General features: G+C 42.4%; 1 long non-coding RNA gene across 1 annotated transcript; it reads left to right on the forward strand.

Annotated features, from left to right (window-relative positions):
• The first annotated feature begins 19,393 nt into the window (after positions 1–19,393).
• Positions 19,394–21,074, forward strand: LOC123412530. The gene is made up of 2 exons (XR_006613529.1): positions 19,394–20,079; positions 20,784–21,074. It is a non-coding gene; the product is annotated as an uncharacterized LOC123412530 (long non-coding RNA).
• The last annotated feature ends 247 nt before the right edge of the window (positions 21,075–21,321 follow it).

Genomic DNA, 21,321 nt, shown 5'->3' on the forward strand with positions numbered 1-21,321 from the left:
CCATAACTTTCGCCAAATCTTAAGACCATGCGGTTATGAATATGCCAAAGATATAGAGATGTGAGATCCCTATGAATGAAGAACCGGCAAAAACTCCAACATCGAAAACATCATAGTAGATGCATATGGACTCCGTTTTCGATGAACTCGAGCTTGTCACGAAGATGACCATAAGCTCTAAAACTCACAAAGAGAAACACCAAACAAGAACCAAGAAGTATGATGCAAGGATGCAAATGGTTTGAGCTCTCAACGAAAGATACGATCAAGCTACTCACTTGAGAGCCCCCCTTGATAGAACATCAATCTATCCTAACCCAAAAACCTATCAAGGACAAACCTATACCTTGCACCTCGTCCTCTTGAGCTAGATGATGATGATCTTGGCTTCCTCAAGATGGACCACCTTTCTTGATTGTGTTGGCTTGATGAAGACTAGTTGATTGCTCCCCCATACTCACTATGGGTGAGCCACTCTTCAGCATATCTTCACAAGTCCATTGCCACCACAATGGACGGCAAGCTTCAAGCATGCTATCTTCGTGCTAATCCACTTGAACTTGCACATCGCAATCTTGATGACGATCACAACTTGACGTCATACTCCATGGGTTGTATGAGATCTTCCCTTTGACGCAAGCCCATGGAAACACACCTAACCCCCACATAGAACTCTCACGAAGACCATGGGTTAGTACACAAACACGTAATGGACAATGCTTACCATACCATGGGATCACTTGATCCCTCTCGGTACATCTTGTACGCTTTGTGTGTTGATCATCTTGGTTTACTCTTTGTCTGAGATCTTGATCAACCATTGATGATGATCACAACTTGAGGTCATACTCCATGGGTTGTATGAGATCTTCCCTTTGACGCAAGCCCATGTAAACACACCTAACCCCCACATAGAATTCTCACGAAGACCATGGGTTAGTACACAAACACGTAATGGACAATGCTTACCATACCATGGGATCACTTGATCCCTCTCGGTACATCTTGTGCGCTTTGTGTGTTGATCATCTTGATTTACTCTTTGTCTGAGATCTTGATCAACCATGTGTCTCTATGACCATTCTTTGGATAATACCTTGAATACCATCTTGGTCATCATATAAACTCCTTGAACCCAACAGATGGACTTCAAGAAGTGCCTATGGACAAATCCATACCATGGGATCACTTGATCCCTCTCGGTACATCTTGTACGCTTTGTGTGTTGATCATCTTGGTTTACTCTTTGTCTGAGATCTTGATCAACCATGTGTCTCTATGATCATTCTTTGGATAATACCTTGAATACCATCTTGGTCATCATATAAACTCCTTGAACCCAACAGATGGACTTCAAGAAGTGCCTATGGACAAATCCTATGAATGTAACTTAAGGCAACCATTAGTCCATAGGAATTGTCATCAAGTACCAAAACCACATATGGAAATATATGCTCCAACATATTGTCTACGTAAATTCGATCCATCTCCAAAAAAATCTCTAGCTCTTATATATCATAGTAAAACGATAGTCTTTTGTAGGAATACCAAAGAAATGTACATAGCATGAAATCACATGTGATTTCGTTGAGTATTTTTGTTTTGGCATTAGACTTAACATCACGTTCACGCCAAGGTTTATTTCGAAATGATAAAAATCCTTTCTTTATAAACATTAAACTCCTCTGTTTTTATTTGAGTTACTTGGTTTATAAAAATCATACTTCTCTATTAGTTTAATACAAACGTCTTAGTTTTATTCTTATAAAAAATTAGATTTTTGAATCAATATCGAACAACTTTTTCAAATTGAACTTCATACTTAACTTTTTTTAGAACGGGAAGAATATGAGTTTTGACATACATTGAACAACTCCGATATTTCAAAGAGGAAAAACATTTTTTGCAAATAAACATTAAACCGCTTTTGGTATTTTAAATTTGTACTTCTAGGATTTTCCTAGAAAAAGGCGAAAATCTACTTTCTATCAACTTTTTTGAAGTACTCTATTATTTTAATTTGACCTTCTCGACATTATTTTAATTTTTTACAAATACTGACCGACTCTATTAGTTTGAACTTCGTGATTTTGTTCTTTGGTAATGAGGAAACTTTGTTTTCTCAAAATAGTGAACTTCTTGAGATTTTAAATTTGGACTTCTTGATTTTATTTCTTATAGTAACAGAAAAACCATAGTTTTATAATAATCATTGAATCACTCCATTATTTAAATTTAAACTTCTAAGTGTTTCTAGAAACAAAGGAAATCCATTTTTATAAATTTCTTTAAAGTGCTCTGCAATTTTTATTTGCCCTTCTCGTTTTTAAAAATGTGAAAATGTTTTTGTTATAAACATAATGATGCTCATTTGAATTTTATCTCATTTTTAACACGCGCGCACACACAAAGAGACGTCCAATAGCACCACATGCGGTCGTTCAAGTACATCGAGAACAACAACCGTCAAGTAGACCAAGTGCATTACCAGATTGGCTCCCCTACCTAGTCGACAGCTCCATGCCTCCCCATCCGTCGGACAGAGCACACCGAGTTTGTGAGGGGCAGGAATTAAAGTGTTGTTGCACCTTGGCAAGATTGAGGGATAACAACCCACACATCGAACCGAAGAGGCTGGTAGAGATGGTCTTCAGAAGCGGCCACAAGTGGGGTCGACAGGTGGGCGGGCGGGTCTCGCTAGCCCATACAGTGGCTGTTGGAATTATGCCCTAGAGGCAATAATAAATATAGTTATTATTATAATTCCTGTATCAAGATAATCATTTATTATCCATGCTATAATTTTATTGAATGAAGACTCATTTACATGTGTGGATACATAGACAAAACACAGTCCATAGCAAGCCTCTAGTTGGCTAGCCAGTTGATCAAAGATAGTCAGTGTCTTTTGATTATGAACAAGGTGTTGTTGCTTGATAACTGGATCACGTCATTAGGAGAATCACGTGATGGACTAGACCCTTAAATCACTGATAGAATCCTTCAATCACTGCCGCCAAGCTATAAAGGCTTTGTGTTGAACTACAACATGCAAGGGATGAACAAGTCACCCGGCGAGTTGTTTGCGATGCTGAAAGTCGCAGAGTCTGAACTCCGTAAAGAACATCAAGTGCTGATGGTGAATAAGACCACTAGTTTCAAGAGAAACGGCAAAGGCAAGAATGGTAATTCAAAGAAGAGCGGCAAGCCTGTTGCCAATCCGACGAAGAAACCCAAAGCTGGATCTAAGCCTGAAACAGAGTGTTACTATTGCAAGGGTATGGGTCACTGGAAGCGCAATTGCCCCAAGTATCTGGCAGATAAGAAGGCGGCCAAAGAAAAATCAGGTATATTCGATATACATGTTATTGATGTGTACTTAACCGGCTCTCGTAGTAGTGCCTGGGTATTCGATATCGGTTCTGTTGCTCATATTTGCAACTCGAAACAGGAACTGCGGAATAGACGAAGGCTGGCGAAAGATGAAGTGACGATGCGCGTAGGAAATGGTTCCAAGGTTGATGCAATCGCCGTCGGCACAGTTTCACTTCAGTTACCATCAGGATTAGTTATGAACTTGAATCATTGTTATTTAGTGTCTGCGTTGAGCATGAACATTATATCTGGATCTTGTTTATTGCGAGATGGTTACTCTTTTATGTCAGAGAATAATGGTTGTTCTATTTCTATGAGTAACATCTTTTATGGTCATGCACCCAATGTGAGAGGATTGTTCATATTGAATCTTGATAGCGATACACACATACATAACATTGAGACCAAAAGAGTTAGAGTTAACAATGATAGCGCCATATTTTTGTGGCACTGCCGCTTAGGTCATATTGGTGTAAAGCGCATGAAGAAACTCCATGCCGATGGACTTTTGGAGTCACTTGACTTTGATTCACTTGACACATGCGAACCATGCCTCATGGGCAAGATGACTAAAACCCCGTTCTCCGGAACAATGGAGCGTGCAAGTGACTTGTTGGAAATCATACATACCGATGTGTGTGGTCCGATGAGCGTAGAGGCACGCGGCGGATATCGTTATTTTCTCACCTTCACTGACGATTTGAGTAGATATGGTTATGTCTACTTAATGAAGCACAAGTCTGAAACATTTGAAAAGTTCAAGCAATTTCAGAGTGAAGTTGAAAATCATCGTAACAAGAAGATCAAGTTCCTACGGTCTGATCGTGGGGGTGAATATCTGAGTTTCGAGTTTGGTGCTCACTTAAGACAATGTGAATTGTTTCACAGTTGACACCGCCTGGAACACCACAGCGTAATGGTGTGTCCGAACGTCGTAATCGTACTTTATTAGAGATGGTGCGATCTATGATGTCTCTTACCGATTTGCCCTTATCGTTTTGGGGTTATGCATTAGAAACAGCTGCATTCACTTTAAATAGGGCACCATCAAAATCCGTTGAGACGACACCATACGAACTGTGGTATGGCAAAAGGCCAAAGTTGTCGTTTCTTAAAGTTTGGGGATGTGATGCTTATGTCAAAAAGCTTCAGCCTGAAAAGCTGGAACCCAAAGCGGAAAAGTGCGTCTTCATAGGTTACCCAAAAGAGACAGTTGGGTACACCTTCTATCTCAAATCCGAGGGCAAAGTGTTTGTTGCTAAAAACGGAGCTTTTCTCGAGAAGGAGTTTCTCTCGAGAGAATTGAGTGGGAGGAATATAGAACTTGACGAGGTTGTCAAACCTCTCATCCCTCTGGATGGTGGCGCAGGGCAAGGGGAAACCTCTGTCGTTGCGACGCCGGTTGAGGAGGAAGTTAATGATGATGATCATGAAACTCCGGTTCAAGTTTCTGTCGAACCACGCAGGTCGACGAGACCACGTGCTGCTCCAGAGTGGTATGGTAATCCCGTCTTATCAATCATGTTGTTGGACAACAATGAACCTGCAAATTATGAAGAAGCAATGGTGGGCCCAGATTCCAATAAGTGGCTAGAAGCCATGAAGTCCGAGATAGGATCCATGTATGAGAACAAAGTGTGGACTTTGGAAGTACTGCCTGAGGGCCGCAAGGCTATTCAAAAGAAATGGATCTTTAAGAGGAAGATGGACGCTGACGGCAATGTGACCGTTTTTAAAGCTCGACTTGTGGCAAAGGGTTTTTCACAAGTTCAAGGAGTTGACTACGATGAGACATTCTCACCCGTAGCGATGCTTAAGTCCGTCAGAATCATGTTAGCAATAGCTGCAATTTTCGATTATGAAATCTGGCAGATGGATGTCAAAACGGCGTTCCTTAACGGTTTCCTTAAGGAAGAATTGTATATGATGCAACCCGAAGGTTTTGTCGATCCTAAGAATGCTAACAAAGTGTGCAAGCTCCAGCGATCCATTTATGGACTGGTGCAAGCATCTCGGAGTTGGAACAAACGCTTTGATGAGGTGATCAAAGCATTTGGGTTTATACAAGTGGTTGGAGAATCTTGTATTTACAAGAAAGTGAGTGGAAGCTCTGTGGCGTTTCTAATATTATATGTGGATGACATATTGTTGATTGGAAACAACGTAGAGTTTTTGGAGAGCATAAAGGATTACTTGAATAAAAGTTTCTCTATGAAGGACCTAGGAGAAGCTGCTTACATTCTAGGCATTAAGATCTATAGGGATAGATCAAAACGCCTGATAGGACTTTCACAAAGCACATACCTTGATAAAGTTTTGAAGAGGTTCAAAATGGAACAGTCCAAGAAAGGATTCTTGCCAGTTTTACAAGGTACGAGATTGAGTAAGACTCAGTGCCCAGCAACTGATGAGGATAGAGAGAATATGCGCTCCGTCCCCTATGCTTCAGCCATAGGTTCTATCATGTATGCAATTCTATGCACTAGACCGGACGTTAGCCTGGCCATAAGTATGGCAGGTAGGTTCCACAGTAATCCAGGAGTGGATCACTGAACAGCGGTCAAGAATATCCTGAAGTACCTGAAAAGGACTAAGGAGATGTTTCTCGTGTATGGAGGTGACGAAGAGCTCGCCGTAAAAGGTTACGTCGATGCAAGCTTTGACACAGATACGGACGACTCTAAGTCGCAAACCGGATACGTATTTATTCTTAATGGGGGTGTAGTAAGCTGGTGCAGTTCCAAGCAAAGCGTCGTAGCAGATTCTGCATGTGAAGCGGAGTACATGGCTGCCTCGGAGGCGGCTAAGGAGGGTGTCTGGATGAAGCAGTTCATGACAGATCTTGGTGTGGTGCCAAGCGCACTGAATCCAATAACCTTGTTCTGTGACAACACGGGTGCCATTGCCTTAGCAAAGGAACAACGGTTTCACAAGAAGTCCAGACACATCAAACGACGCTTCAACCTCATCCGCGACTACGTTGAAGGGGAGGACGTAAATATATGCAAAGTGCACACGGATCTGAATGTAGCAGACCCGCTGACTAAACCTCTTCCACGGCCAAAGCATGATCAACACCAGAACTGTATGGGTGTTAGATTTATTACAATGTAATTCGCATGATGATGTGAGGGCTAGATTATTGACTCTAGTGCAAGTGGGAGACTGTTGGAATTATGCCCTAGAGGCAATAATAAATATAGTTATTATTATAATTCCTGTATCAAGATAATCGTTTATTATCCATGCTATAATTGTATTGAATGAAGACTCATTTACATGTGTGGATACATAGACAAAACACTGTCCCTAGCAAGCCTCTAGTTGGCTAGCCAGTTGATCAAAGATAGTCGGTGTCTTCTGATTATGAACAAGGTGTTGTTGCTTGATAATTGGATCACGTCATTGGGAGAATCACGTGATGGACCAGACCCAAACTAATAGACGTAGCATGTTGATCGTGTCATTTTGTTGCTACTGTTTTCTGCGTGTCAAGTATTTGTTCCTATGACCATGAGATCATATAACTCACTAACACCGGAGGAATACTTTGTGTGTATCAAACATCGCAACGTAACTGGGTGACTATAAAGATGCTCTACAGGTATCTCCGAAGGTGTTCGTTAAGTTAGTATGGATCAAGACTGGGATTTGTCACTCCGTGTGACGGAGAGGTATCTCGGGGCCCACTCGGTAATACAACATCACACACAAGCCTTGCAAGCAATGTGACTTAGTGTAAGTTGCGGGATCTTGTATTACGGAACGAGTAAAGAGACTTGCCGGTAAACGAGATTGAAATAGGTATGCGGATACTGACGATCAAATCTCGGGCAAGTAACATACCGAAGGACAAATGGAATGACATACGGGATTATATGAATCCTTGGCACTGAGGTTCAAACGATAAGATCTTCGTATAATATGTAGGATCCAATATGGGCATCCAGGTCCCGCTATTGGATATTGACCGAGGAGTCTCTCGGGTCATGTCTACATAGTTCTCGAACCCGCAGGGTCTGCACACTAAAGGTTCGACGTTGTTTTATGCGTATTTGATATATATGGTTGGTTACCGAATGTTGTTCGGAGTCCCATATGAGATCATGGACGTCACGAGGTTTTCCGGAATGGTCCAGAAACGAAGATTGATATATAGGATGACCTCATTTGATTACCGGAAGGTTTTCGGAGTTACCGGGAATGTACCGGGAATGACGAATGGGTTCCGGGAGTTCACCGGGGGGCAACCCACCCCGGGGAAGCCCATAGGCCTTGGGGGTGGCACACCAGCCCTTAGTGGGCTGGTGGGACAGCCCAAGAAGGCCCTATGCGCCATAGGAAGAAAATCAAAGAGAAAAGAGAAAAAAAGGAGGAGGTGGGAAAGGGAAGAAGGACTCCACCCACCAAACCAAGTTGGACTCGGTTTGGGGGGGGAGACCTTCCCCCCTTGGCTCGGCCGACCCCCTTGGGGCTCCTTGAGCCCCAAGGCAAGGCTCCCCCTCTTCCCCCTATATATACCGAGGTTTTAGGGCTGATTTGAGACGACTTTTCCACGGCAGCCCGACCACATACCTCCACGGTTTTTCCTCTAGATCGCGTTTTTGCGGAGCTCGGGCGGAGCCCTGCTGAGACAAGATCATCACCAACCTCCGGAGCATCGTCACGCTGCCGGAGAACTCTTCTACCTCTCCCTCTCTCTTGCTGGATCAAGAAGGCTGAGATCATCGTCGAGCTGTACGTGTGCTGAACGCGGAGGTGCCGTCCGTTCGGCACTAGATCGTGGGACTGATCGCGGGACGGTTCGCGGGGCGGATCGAGGGATGTGAGGACGTTCCACTACATCAACCGCGCTCACTAACGCTTCTGCTGTACGGTCTACAAGGGTACGTAGATTACACATCCCCTCTCATAGATGGACATCACCATGATAGGTCTTCGTGCGCGTAGGAAATTTTTTGTTTCCCATGCGACGTTCCCCAACAGTGGCACCAGGCAACGAGCGGTGGATCTCCATGGTTGGAGGCCTAGCGTCATTGAACATCCTGGACGCTGCAAAACGGCTTGGACAAGGGCGATACCCATGGGGAGCTGGGAGGGGAGGGGAGAGGTGGCATTGGTGGAGCGCTAGGGTGGTTGGGGCGTCGCTGGTGGAGCAGCACCTCATCGGAGATGCGCTAGGAGATGACGGCGACACAAGGGCGGGGGAGATGGGCGGCGACACTAGGGCGGGGGGATAGAGATGGGGAAGGCGGTGGTGGGGATGAGTGAAGAGATGGGGAACAAAGAGGATTGTCGGATCTAGGGTGGGGGAGGCGCGGCGGTCGAATCCATGGGTGGGGGTGACGCGACGGCCGGATCCAGGGCGGGGTAGCGCGACGGCTAGGGCGGTGGATAGTCTGCCATGGCATCAGCTGTTGGGGGTGGGGCAAAGCAAGGCTAGCGTTGCCGGTTGGCGGCGAGGTTCGGCGCAACGCGGCGGATGTAGGTGGAGGAGCCGACGGCGCACTGGAATCAGGAGGAAAAATACATCATACCATCTAGGGATAGTTACCCCCACATATTCCATATACTATCATGCGGTAGTATATATATATATTCCATATACTATCATGCGGTAGTATATATATATATATATATATATATATATATATATATATATATATATATATATATATATATATATATTCTTCACCCTAGTGCAAACTCGCAACAAACATGATTTATTTTGCGTGTGGTAATTTTACCTCGTCTTCCTCTTGTAATCTTACCTCGTATCCAGTGATTTCTCATCCGCCATGTTATAGTCTTACCTCATCTCACACATGCATGCCGTAATCTTACCTGATATGCATGGCACTTCTTTTCTTACGGTGAATGTTAAGAGTCCTTAACTACAAACTGTAATATTACCTCACATGCATTTTGGTTCTTACGATGACTATTTAATGCGTGAGGAGGTGGGGTGGGGAATAAGAATTCCTCACCCAGGGTGATGAATAGTCGATCCTTTGTCTGATGTCGTCTTCAGTCTAAAGCAGTGCGTTCTTTTGTCTGATGTGGTTCATGTGTCAACTTACGCTCAACAAAAAAATAGCATGAAGTCCACTTGTCGAACAAAAAGATACCATGAAGTCCACTTGTCTATCGGATGCACTCGGGTCTTCAAAAAATTATGTTCAACAAAAGAAACCATGAAGTCCACTTGTGTGTCGGATATAGTGAAGCAGTGCGGTTGTTTGTTTGATGCAGTTCTCTCGTTGATTTTGGCGTCGCAAAAAAATAGTGTCTGCATTTTGGTAAATTTAAAACTGCTCTCAAACCGTAAGGAATTAGATAGAGTGTTCTACATGAAAAAGATGTGTCTCGTCGATACCTTTCCAACACCATATCATTTGCTTCGTTTATACAAGCGGTTTGATTTATTTTTTTACGAAAATACACCGGCTGCAACTCATAGACAGCGGCATCGTTTTCAAAATTCGTTTAAAACCATGAGGAATCTCAACAAATGACCAACGTATGAAAGTTACGTCTATTACATAGATTTTCAACGCCGTAGCATAAGCCTAGTTCCGACAAACGGTTTAAAAACTGCAGCGGAAAACGTACAACAAAATCGATTTTTTTAAAACAGAATTCCGTTTTCTAGTAAATTTGCAATTACTCTCAAACCATAAGGAATTAGAGAGAGTAATCTGCATGAAAAATATGCGCCTCGATGATATCTTTCGAACGTCATATAATTTGCTTCATTCTGACGGGCAGTTTAGAAAAAATCGTGAAAATACGCTCGCTGCAACCCGTCATGCGCCCACATTTTTCGAAACTATCCTCAAACTGCGAGGAATCATAAAAAGTGTTCAACATGATGGAGTTGTGGATTTTCCGTAGAAATCTAACGGTATATAAGATGCCTCATTTCGACAAAACTGTTTTAAAACTGGAGTCAAAACGATATCAAAAAAGTGTGTGCAGTTTTTTCTAATGACATTGCAATGTTTCGTTTGATAGGGATGCAGTGCACTAACGTTGAGTGTACAATTAGGAAGTGTGTGCAGAGTAACTATTCTGCTAATATTAGCAGAATAGACGGGCTATATATATTAGCAGAATAACTATTCTATAAGTTTTTGAAAAGGGGAGTACTGGGTGTCGGCGCGTCGGCCCAAAATTTGGATCAGTCGGCCCCTAGCCTTCTGATCTTTCCACTCTTAGCCGTCCGATCGAGCCTTCCCTTGTGTTCCTTCTTCCTCCTGGCGCAAATATCATGGAGCGCTTCGTTTCCACTTCCTCCCCTGGCCTCCTACTTGTAGCTCCGCCCGCTGGCTCGTCGTCGCCGCTCGTCGGAGCATCTCGCAGGCCCTCGCGCGGAGCAGTCTGTTGGTTTGGCGGGTTGCCCTGCTAGTGCCCCGTCTGGTTCTCGTCGGTCGTCGGTCCTCGTCGCCGTGGGTCGCCGCCGGTCCTCATCTCCCCATCCTCCCCCACCATGGATGAGCTCTCCATGGGCCTTAAAGCTCGCCTCCGCTTGCCATTGAGCAGTTGAGAGAGGGGATGCAGCTCACCATGTCGTCGGTTGTAGCAAAATGAAACACCGGTTGTAGCAGAAATCGCAACTCCATGTGTGATGTAGCAAAATGTGATACCAGTGATAGCAAAACGGTTGCAGCAAATTTCTATGCCGGTTGAAGCATGTAGCAAATTACGCCTTCGGCCATGAACACAGCTTCGCCGGCCATGGAGCAGTTGAGAGAGGGGATACAACTCGCCATGTCATCGGTTGTAGCAAAATGGAACCCCGCTTGTAGCAAAAATCGTGACGTCATGTGCTATGTAGCAAAATGTAACACCGGTGGTAGAAAAGTACGGTGCCGGTTGTTGAAAATTTCGATGCCGATTGAAGCATGTAGCAAATTATGCCTTCGGCCATGGACGCAACTTCGCCGACCATGCCCGTTGCAGCTCCGCTCGCCATGGGGAAGTTGAGACAGCTCTTCGTCGCCTAGTTACAGCAAATTCAGGGGCCGATGGTAGCTTTCCTAGTTGGTCGTTGAAGCAAAGTGTTCCTGTAGACACAAAACAAATCTTCAACATCTACTAGGGGAGCCGGGAGGAGCACGAGCGAGCGCGCGTCGGAGTGGTAGCTGGCCATGACTGCTCAGGGGGAGAGGGGATGGTGAATGCGAGGTAGAAGAGGGGAAAAGCGGGGGTGATGTGCCAAGGGAAGTTGGTGGCACGTGGGGGAGGTTGTGAAGGGTGCTACCGCATGATGGGAGAGGATCCAGTAGCTTGCGCCCGTCCGGTCCAATGGTTCGACCGGAGTGCCATCGAGAATAAGAAAAAAAAATGCCTTTTGGTCGAATATTTATAACTAGGTAGCATGGAAGGGCCGCTTTGATGAGAACATCACCTAATTATTCTATGACCCGCATGTTTTTTAGAAAAGAAGGAAGACCAGCGGCCTCTGCATCTGGATGATGCATCCATCCATTTTATTAATTATTATATGATAATTTCAAAGTAAGGGCAACTTTAGTTTGAAGGATACTCAAACACTGGAATATGGAATACACATGATTAAAGTGTGTCATCTTGAATCAAATAGACTTATAGAACTACAAGAATTCAAATAAACGAGTGTTTGATAGCACATGGCAAAAAAGGAATTGTCCAAAGATGTTTGAATGGATAGAAAATTTTCCTTCCAAATAATGTTTAAAGAAATCTTAAGGATTCCAATCTTGCGAATTATGAATCAAATCATTTCTAAGAATCCAAATCTTGGAAAGATCTTACTAAATTTATTTGAATCAAGGACACCCTGAAATTCTAATTGAGTTTGACCTTATAGATTATTTTCAATTTCTATACTATACACTTCAAATTTTTGTTGAGTTTAGCCTTATAGACTTTCCTATCTTACACATTTAAATGGGGGTGAAGGTCTGCATTTCCCTATGTTGCAACTAAAAAATATTCGTTCTTTGCAAAATTTTATATGCGAAATTTTTATTCGCAAATATACAATGTCCACATGTACACATAAAAGTATTGTTCGAATTTTTTAACATTCTAATATATATATAGTAATACTATTCATCATCCAGGGTGAAGAATAAGTTATTCTTCACCCGAGATAATCTTACGATTGTTCTATAAATAAATTACATTTCAAATACAAATAGTTACATTCATATTGATCCACTATGTCAAATTTGACATAAGAAAACAAAAATATAGGCCATAAAATCAGAAAAATTGCATTTTATGTATAGTTTTCACTATGTTTTTACATTTGTAATTTTACGTAGTAAAAATATTTTTTACGGTCATTATGAATTTTCTTACGATCTCTTTTTATGTATAAAATAAGATAAAATTTATGGAAGGTAAAATTATGATGCATTGATGTTAAAATAGAGGAGGTGAAGAATAACTATTCCTCACCCAGGATGACGAATAGCGTGACCCTATATATATATATATATATATATATATATATATATATATATATATATATATATATATATATATATATATATATAATAGGTATATATATATATATTATATATATATATATATTATAATAGGTATTTCCTCCGTTCTAGTATGTAGTCATATTTTAGTATTTAGATACATCTATTTCTAAAGAAATCTAAGACAATTGTTTTGGGATTGAGGTACTATATCTATACCTATGAGCCATATACTAACCACGTGATTTGACAAAAACGGCCGTCGGGTAGACAAAACATCCAAAATGAAGACGGGGCAAAAAAGTGAAATTGAACGAAACTGCCCGTGCGCCATGGATCGTAGAGAACGATGAAGATGAGTCACATTTTTAGATTTATAAGCTTGAATTGATAAAGGATGGAATCATATTCAACGGACTGCGGTTATTGGGCCTCGATTCGCTTACAACGAACCCTTACTCTACTACATACTGTTATTGGGGCTAGCTTCTCGCAAAGAACAATGCACGAGGGAGGTATCGAACAAAAGACCTCCTGTTTCTTACGCAAGCGCCTAGCCGACTGAACTGATGACTTTTATTCGTCTAAAATGGCGTGCGAAACTATCCTTCTCTAAAAGGTTACTGATTTGATATTTTTTGAATTTCTCAAACTTAAACAGCTTTTATATTTACGAACAAAAAATATATATGGATTTTTTAAATTTCTGAAGATTTTTTAAAAATACAAACATTATTTGAATATGTGAACAATACTTGATACTATGATTTATGTTTGAAAACAAGTACATTTTTTCAAATTCTGATACTATTTTTGTGAACAGTTTTTGAAATGGGAACATTTTTTAACTTATGCTCATTTTCTAAAACAGGAATAGTTTTTGAACTTAGGTACATTTTCTAAAACGGCAAACATGTTTTAGAAAATAAGGAACATTTTTAAAACTTCTCGACCATTTTAAAATCATGAATATTTTTAGAATTGGAGAACAAAATTTGAACAAGTTCCCATTTTTTGAACAAATTTTGAAAAAGAGAAACATTTTTCGTCAAACAGGAACATTATTTTATAAAAATGTGAAAACAAGAACATTTTTTGAAAATTGTGACCAATTGATGAAAAATGGAACATTTTTTAAAACATCGTGCAGTTTTTTGAACATGACAACATTTTTTGAAACCCATTTTTTTAAAAAATATGGACACATTTTGAAACCGAAACATTTTTTGAAGCATGAACATTTAAATATAAATTGTGAACATTTTGAACACGAGAATATTTTTTGAAATACAAAACAAAAATTAGAAAATGTCAAACAAAAAATAAGAAAATGGAAAAAAGAACATTAGTGAAGTAAAAAAATGAAAAATGAGACAATAACATTTTTTGAAACAGGAACATTTTTTAACCTATGTGCACTTTTAAAAAAGGAATATTTGTAGAATTTCGGAACATTTTATTGAAAAATCCGAAACATTTTGATAAAAAATTTAGAACATTTTTTAAAATACTGGATCATTTTTTCTAAGTTTTGGAACATTTTAACAGATTCCGGAACATTTTTCCAATTCCGGAACATTTTTTAAACAGAAAAAAAAAAGAAACAGCAAACAAAGTAAGAAAAAATAAATAAAAATGAAAAACCGGTTCAGGAAATCTTCTAAAAAGTTCCTAAAACTGGAAAACCGGCAGGGAAACTGCAGGAGGTTACCAAAACCGGAATAACTGACATGTCAATGGGCCAGCCCAGTTTGTCGCGGGATCGTTAGGTTTGTGCGAATGGTCTACAATTTAACGCTGTGTGCGTCTAATAGGATATTCCATGATGGTGCGCCTCCGATTATAAGGTTTGATTGATACTAGCAAATTTCCGGCAGCGTTGTTCTCATTGTATATATGGCTTTGGTGTTACTCTTTGTTCTGCACAGTGTAAGATTTTCAGTTTATTTTTGCAGGTTCTGTAGCTACCTATGCCTTTTGTCTTCACACAATGTAAGCTGCTCATTTTCATGAAGATGCTACCATGGATTTAGGGGATAACTTCCCAGGACTGTTGCAATTAGGTATGAGGACTGATATGTCACATGAAGTCAAAGAAGAGAACTGGTTTATACGAGAAGAAAATGAAAAGGCAGGACGTCTGATTCTAGAAATGATGAAATCCATGGAGCTTGCAACCATGTAATGAAATACCATAACATAAATCCTCTGTGGCTTTGCAGGTGCTACTTTCGAGCAAGATGTCAGCTGTGTTTCATTGTGATTTATAGCAACGAGTGGAGAGGATGAACTGCCTATATACTGTGTAACATCTATCTTAATAATCAATTGACAAAAGATAACTACAGAGGTTCATTCAATAGATGATGCAATCAATGTATGTTCAGTCATTAGTTTCTTCCATGTTATCCAAAATCTCCGGTATATGAAATGAACACTAGTACTTCTTACTCGTAGTTCTGTGGTATTTTGTGTTAGTTAAAATCTAAAGTTTTGCAGCTAGGACAAGTCTGTATGATGTAGTTGACCATGTCTGTTATCTTTTGATAATATTTGACAGGTTACGGGTTATGAATGCATATTTCAGTTTTGATAACCATTAGCATTTGCAAGTTAGCACACTGCTAGCTAAATTCTTGTTAGTAATTGTCTGTGTCTGCCTTCCGCTGAAATTTGATTGTGTTTGGTTGGACTTAGACAAGTTTAGTTGTACTGCAACTGTATTGTATATTTGATATATTTATCCTTTTCTGAAGTTTTTTGCAGTACTAAGGTCACTCAGGAGCCCGTGAAAAAAGGATCGCCTGCGTCGCCCAGCCCAGGGCGACTCGGGCGCAGCGGCTCTCCGGCCACCAGCGCCGCTCCTTGTCCTCCTCTCGCCACGTCGTCGCTGGAGGACGCCGCCGGGTGAAGCCCATGCGACCGACGGCGGCGGCGGGGCACTCTCACGCGATGACTTCCATCCTGTAGGGCAGCAGGTTGGGTGGTGTGTCAGCGTGCGCTGGGGCTCAGGATCCCGGCGACCGGAGACAGAACTCGCGTCCTCTCATGGGCGTGGCGGCGGCTACCGGCGTCGTGGTCATTTGGGCTGCGTCATTAGGCGTGGCAGCCCAGATCCGACCGGGATCCAGGGAAGCCCCGCGGCAGTTGGCCCTACCCCGACTAGCTGCTGCCGTGGGTGGCCTCGCCCCGACTCCTGGGACGCCGTCCCCGTCCACCTTGATTGGATCTGGGCCTCCCTAGCCGGTTGTGGTGCCCCCTTCCTCCGCCCTGTTGCTGCGTCCTCTGCGTAGCCTGCTGGATCCCTTCGAGTGGGGGATTCGGCTCCTTAGCGGCGCAGTGGAGGTCTTGCAGCGAGGCGGCGACGCTAGCCCATGCCCGGCGTCTGTCGACGCGCCGAAGGGAGGCGTGGATGGGTTGACAGGGACGGACGGACGGTCATGGCCGAAGGTAATGCAAACCTATGGCAATGGTGGGGCCTGCTGGCGTGCTTGAATAAAGGCGACGGTCCTAGTGTTCCTTTTACGCCAAGACGAAGATCTGCCTGATACACGAACTTTCTGATCTGGTCGGAGTGGTGGGTTCCGGAAGGCTCCGCCGGTGAACTCCCATGGGCGTGTTATGCCTCGAGATTGCTGGATCGGGTGAAATTCGGTCGTGCCCATTGGTTCTCCATTAAGGAGGGAGCGGTGCGAAGCTCTGCTATCTGGTTCCATCAGGAGATATTTTACTCTATGGTAAAGTCAGAGGCGGAGAATGTCATGAAAGCCAAGATTGGAGGACTAGTACTGGTGATTATAGCCTACGGTGCTGAGGAATTTGCTTGGAGTTTCGGGATTCGTAGCAGTGGTATGTAAGTGGGGGTGACATCACAAGTGAAGTTCAAGGTCCTACCTTTCAGGATGAAAATCCAAGGTCCGCCTTAATTGGTTGTGCCTAGCAATGGTCTTTGAAAGGACGTGGATGTCGCCTAGAGGGGGGGGGGGTGAATAGGCGCTTTAAAATAATTAAGGTTTAGGCTTGAACAAATGCGGAATAAAACTAACGTTTCATATGTCAAGCACAAAACCTACAAACAACTAGGCTCACCTATGTGCACCAACAACTTATGTTAAGCAAGATAAACAACTAAGTGATAGCAAGATATATTACAATAAACAATATGTCTATCACAAAGTAAAGTGCATAAGTAAAGGGTTCGGGTAAGAGATAACCGAGGCACGCGGAGACGATGATGTATCCCGAAGTTCACGCCCTTGCGGATGCTAATCTCCGTTGGAGCGGTGTGGAGGCACAATGCTCCCCAAGATGCCACTAAGGCCACCGTAATCTCCTCACGCCCTCGCACAATGCAAGATGTCGTGATTCCACTAAGGGACCCTTGAGGGCGGTCACCGAACCCGTACAAATGGCAAACCTTTGGGGCGGTCACCGAACCCGTACAAATGGCAAACCTTGGGGGCGGTCACCGAACCTACACGTGGCAACCCTTGCGGGCGGTTACCGGTACTCGTACAAATTGCTCGGGGCAATCTCCACAAACTAATTGGAGACCCCGACGCTTGCCCGGAGCTTCACACCACAATGATTGAGCTCCGAGACACCACCAAGCTTCTAGGACGCCAAAGCATCCACGAAGAACAATATCTAGGGTACTAAGTACCAAAGGTAATAAGCTTCTCAAACTTCACTTCCACGTATCACCGTGGAGAACTCAAACCGATGCAACCAATGCAATGGCAAGAACACACGAAGTGGTCAAGTCCCTCACACTCAAATCCCTCCACAACAACGAAAGCTATGGAGAAATATGAGAGGAAGAACAAGGAGCACACAAAGAACTCCAAGATCTAGATCCAAGGGGTTCCCCTCACATAGAGGAGAAAGTGATAGGTGGAGATGTGGATCTAGATCTCCTCTCTCTTTTCCCTCAAGAACAAGCAAGAATCATTGGAGGGATTGAGAGTTAGCAAGCTCTAAGAATGTCAACAATGGAGGTAGAACAAGAGCTCAACGGATGGATGAGACCAAGGGGGAAGAAGACCCCCTTTATATAGTGGGGGAAGGAATCAGACCGTTACCCCCACTTACAGCCCGAGCCCAGCGGTACTACCGCTGGCTCCACCGGTACTACCGCTGACCCTCCTGCGGTACTACCGCTGGCTGCAGCGGTACTATCGCTGGCTGCAGCGGTACTACCGCTGAGCCCATGGTAGCGCAAAGATACTACCGGGCCAACCACCGCCAAGAAAGTCTTCGCAAAAATGTCCGACGCAGTACAACCGCAAAGATGACGGTACTAAAATCTTGGAGCGGTACTACCGCTGGGACAGTGGTACTACCGCCAGCTCTAGCGGTACTACCGCCAGCTCTAGCGGTACTACCGCTAGGTCCAGCGGTAGTCCAGCGGTACTACCGCTCGCCACTGAAACAACCATAACTTTCGCATACGAGCTCCGAATCGAGCAAACCCAAGCTTGTTGGATTCAGGACGACAAGAGCTATCCAAACAGATATAGAGATATGAAAATGCCAATGATATAGAGATGTGAGTCCTCTATGAATGAAGAACCGACAAAAACTCCAACACCGAAAACATCATAGTAGATGCATATGGACTCCATTTTCGATGAATTCGAGCTTGTCATGAAGATGACCATAAGCTCTAAAACTCACAAAGAGAAACACCAAACAAGAACTAAGAAGTATGATGCAAGGATGCAAATGGTTTGAGCTCTCAACGAACGATACGATCAAGCTACTCACTTGAGAGCCCCCCCTTGATAGTACAGCAATCTATCCTAAACAGAAAACCTATCAAGGGCAAACCTATACCTTGCACCTCGTCCTCTTGAGCTAGATGATGATGATCTTGGCTTCCTCAAGATGGACCACCTTTCTTGATTGCGTTGGCTTGATGAAGACTAGTTGATTGCTCCCCCATACTCAATATGGGTGAGCCACTCTTTAGCATATCTTCACAAGTCCATTGCCACCACAATGGACGGCAAGCTTCAAGCACTATATATTCGTGCTGATCCTCTTGAACTTGCACACCGCAATCTTGATGACGATCACCACTTGACGTCATCCTTCATGGGTTGTATGAGATCTTCCTTTTGACGCAAGCCCATGGGAACACACCTAACCCACACATAGAACTCTCACGAAGACCATGGGTTAGTACACAAACACGTAATGGACAATGCTTACCATACCATGGGATAACTTGATCCCTCTCGGTACATCTTGTACGCTTTGTGTGTTGATCATCTTGATTTACTCTTTGTCTGAGATCTTGATTTACTCATTGAATACCATCTTGGTCATCATATAAACTCCTTGAACCCAACAGATGGACTTCAAGAAGTGCCTATGGACAAGTCCTATAATTATAACTTAAGGCAACCATTAGTCCATAGGAATTGTCATCAATTACCAAAACCACATCTGGAGATATATGCTCAAACAGTCTTATTGAAGACATTGCTTTGAGAGCGGGCATTATCTCCAGGGTGAAAATCCAAATTTACGATCAGGCGACGACGGTGCTTGTGCACTGTTTCCTTCTTGGAGGCGTTGTTTTTGGAGTACTTGAACATCAGGTGTTGTCTTGGTGGTGGTTGTGCTGCTATTGCAAGTACTGAAACTCTGTGGCGGGACTTTTCTTTTTTAGTTTCTTCTTCGTTTTTTGGTTGTGTGCATCCGTCATGCCATTAGGGCATTACGTTGTTGCAGAGGCTGGGTGTAATTGGTATCTCCTCGGTATTAATGTATATTCTTTATCGAAAAAAATCCTTTTCTGAAGTCGAGTTGGTAAGTTTTCCTTAAGATGGTCAATGATACGCTGGTAAAAATTGATGCAGAAAGATGTGTATGGCTGACAGAAAAAGTGTTTGAACAAAAGAAAATTTGGGTTTTGAATTTGAACCAAAATCTAACCCATACCTTGAGAATTTTTTGGAATTTCCAGCACATTTTGTGTGTGTGTTCCCTTTCACCCTTTGCCCTTTTCTATGATGTATTTGTGCTGCTTAATTCCTGTATATATGGATGTTTGTCCTATCAAGATTCTCTGTTTGTTTCTGTAAACTAGTGGTTTTAGTTTGATCTGAATCTTGGTTATTTATATATATTGACAATTTGGCATGTTCCACTTTCTGATCTGCAAAGGTCTACAACTTCTTATCAGTTGGGACCATCTGACGTTTGGATCCATTCATCACAGGTATGCTTCAGTTAGTTTTGCAGTTCCAGGTTTTCCTCCATGGATAGTATGGAAGTTTAGCGTTTGACTCATGTGTCTGTTTGTGTGCCATATAGCTACACTAGAACGGCTCCTGAGGCCCCACATGATTTCTGTTCATGTATCTATGGCTCTATGATCAGATTTAGTTAGTGTGTCATCTTTGGTATCAACTTGGAAGGCAATTTATTCATGGATATGATTCAGCATTTAACAATGTTTTCTTAACATCTCTATCAAAGACTGCACTATATCTGTAAAATGAACTATTGGATAATTAGATTTGTTGAAAATGCTTCTTTTACAAATAGTCAAATATCAGACTTTTACAACTTGCCCTGTTGTCCCTTGGATGAGCAGATGAGCAACCCTCTGAGCTCTTGTTTACCATTGATCTAATGATCCTGGTCTGCTGCTACTTACGTTTTCTTGTTGTGTTGTTTCTGTCCTTTTTTAAGATGGCCATAATTTTGGCCAATAGTCAATAGTGGGTATGCATTCATGCACGTGTCTCTTTTCTTATTGCGGCATAGACTGAGATAGAAACATCATTGTCCTTGTTTCTATTTTTGTATGCTACTTGTGAAAGAGATGGAAGAAGAAACAAGCTGTTTATTTTCTTGAAAGCCCTTGCAACTATTGTGTATATCTGAAAAATGTGGTTTATTTTCAATTCTTATACACAGGACGGAGGCACAAGAACAAGATTCAGCTCTTTTCAGTCCTTTTACTTGTCCAAGTTTTGCTAGGATGCTACTGATTTGACGCGAGAGCTAAGAAGAATCGACGATACACAAACCTGAAGGCTCGATGAAATAACCTCTGCTGTTTCGAGGGATATTGTCATTCTCGAGATATTTATGCCTGGCCAGTTTATTTAGATGAAGCTATCATGTTACCTGGTGCATTTTGATCATTTTTTGTTTCAGAGACCTGTGAGGAAATTTTGCCGAAAATAATCTCCATGTACTGTCAAAGCAATGCCCTGTGAAATATATTTTATCGAGAAATTTTATTTCTATCAAAATTATGTAAACTATGCTTGGCAATGTCAGACAATTTATTTTGATCAAGTTATTCTGCAATGCCTTTTGATTTTTCGTTATGTAAAATGTGGACATATCCATCGAGTCCACGATCTAGTAACATTCTCTCAGCATGTACCTTCCTTGTGTTCTTGTTGCCCATATAGAGCAGGTTCCCAAACAACAATATACAGGCAAG

The sequence above is a fragment of the Hordeum vulgare genome, chromosome 7H (genome assembly GCF_904849725.1).
Source record: "Hordeum vulgare subsp. vulgare chromosome 7H, MorexV3_pseudomolecules_assembly, whole genome shotgun sequence".
In the NCBI taxonomy this organism is placed as follows: domain Eukaryota; kingdom Viridiplantae; phylum Streptophyta; class Magnoliopsida; order Poales; family Poaceae; genus Hordeum; species Hordeum vulgare.